The sequence below is a fragment of the Rhincodon typus genome, chromosome 1 (genome assembly GCF_021869965.1).
Source record: "Rhincodon typus isolate 14 chromosome 1, sRhiTyp1.1, whole genome shotgun sequence".
Lineage (NCBI taxonomy): Eukaryota > Metazoa > Chordata > Chondrichthyes > Orectolobiformes > Rhincodontidae > Rhincodon > Rhincodon typus.
In genome coordinates, this window is record NC_063332.1 from 145430589 (window position 1) to 145432860 (window position 2272).

The window sequence follows — 2272 nt, forward strand, 5'->3', positions numbered from 1 at the left end:
GGGATCCCACCATGATCTGTGCTGAGCCCTGAACATTTTGCAATTTACATGAATGACTTAGATGAGGGGATTGAAGGCATAGTGACTAAAATTGTAGATGGCATAGCGGTTGGTAGGAAAGTTTGTTATAAAGATCATATACAAGGATGCAGACCCCTATGGATAGATTAAGTGAATGGTCAAAAAAATCTAGCAGATGGAATACTACGTGGGAAAATGTGAAACTGTTCATTTTGACAGGAAGAACAGTATTGGTTAAATGGAGAATCACTGTGGAATTCTGTGTTGCAGAGGGATTTGTGGGTTCCGGAGTGATCTATGTATTCTAGAGCAGGAGTCATTAAGGTTAACATCGAAGTACAGCATGCAGGAAGGAAGGGTAATAAGATGCTTGACTTTATTATGAGAGCAACTGAACATAAAAGGATTTTATGCTTTAGTTATATAATGCATAGAAACTACATCTTGAATCCTATGAGTAGTTTTGGTCCTTTTATTTAAGGTGGAGTATAAATGCAATGGAGGCTATTCAAAAGAACTATGCTAGGTTCATATTGATAATAAGGAGATTGTCTTATGAGGATTCTTTTGACAGACTGGGCTTGTTTTTCACAAGAGTTCAGAAGAGCAAGGGGTGATTTGATTGAAGTTTATGATATTCTAAATGGTCTTGACAAGGTAGATGTGGAAAAGTTGTTTGCTCTTGTGGATGAGTCCATAATCAGGGGATCAAAATTTCGGGGTCATCCTTTTAAGGAGTGAGAGATGAGAGGACTACTTATTATATTAGTGGATTGTGCAACTTCGGAATCTTCTGCCTCAGAAAGCTGTGGATGTAGGGTCATTGAACATTTTTACGATGGAGGTAGATACATTATTTATCAGGCATGGAGTCAAAGGTTACTGGGGAATAGTTGAGCACGTGGAATTTGGAATGCAGACTGGTCAGCCATGATTTCATTGAATGGTAGAGCAGGTTTGAAAGTCTGAATGATCCAATCCTATTCCCATTTTGTGTGATTGAAGAGTATTCACAGCTGTTCAATGCCTGCATTCTAACCTCACTCTTGCAAAGCATTGCCTCACACTTTGTTTTGCCCTGCAGCTAAATAGGCATTTTGACTCAATAACAATCATAAGCTCTACAGAACTGTATTTGTGAAAAATAACTACAAACTGACAACTCTTTTGATTTTAACATAAGAGAAAATAATTAAAGGGCTGTTGCAACCAGTAATGAAATCCCCTCCTCCATCTGTTTGATGTGAGGGTGCTGTTTGTAGGTATCATTCATTGTTATTTATGTTATGTTTTCAACACAAGGTATTATGTCAGTATAGGTTTTGCTTGGGGTATGCATCTTTAAGATATAAAACAATGTAATGATGCTTTCCAAAGCAAAGAACTGCTTCATGCAATTTGCGCAGACAGGAAAGTACTACCAATGACATCACGTGATCATGGTTCACGCTTTGTCATGAGCAAGGTTACTGATCTGGGATAGTAGGAACTGCAGATGCTGGAGAATCCGAGACAACAAGGTGCAGAGCTGGATGAACACAGCAGGCCAAGCAGCATCACAGGAGCAGAGAGGCTGACGTTTCGGGCCTAGACCCTTCATCAGAAAAGGGGGAGGGGAAGGGGGTTTTGAAATAAATAGGGAGAGAGTGGGAGGCGGATAGAAGAGGGATAGAGGAGAGGATAGGTGGAGAGGAAACAAACAGGTCGAAGAGGCGGGGATGGAGCCAGGAAAGGTGAGTGTAGGTAGGGAGTTAGGAAGGGGATAGGTCAGTCCAGGGAGGACGGACAGGTCAAGGGGGCGGGATGAGGTTGGTCGGTAGGTTACTGATCTGCTGTTTTTACAGGGAGAAAGATGAATAAAATTTTTTTAAAAGGGTCCCGAGGGTAGTACTAACACTGCTGGAAAACGTCACAAGCTGTTTTATAATGTTAGAATTATTTTGTCAGATTAAGCCAATAGAGTAAATATGAATTGTCAGGAGCACAAATAGAATGACAACATCACAGAATTGTTACAGCACAGAGAGAAGCCAATCGGTTCACTTTGCCTGCACTGGTTCTGTTGCCCAATGCCAATCTCCTGCCTTTTCCTCATATCCCAGCTCACTATTTCCGCACAAATTATCATGCAACGCTCTCTTGAATACTCAATCAAACTGCCTCCATAACATTTTCAGGCTGTACATTCCATATTTGGTGTGTTCTCACACCACCATTGCTTTGTTTACACATCACGTCAGGTCTGTGCCCG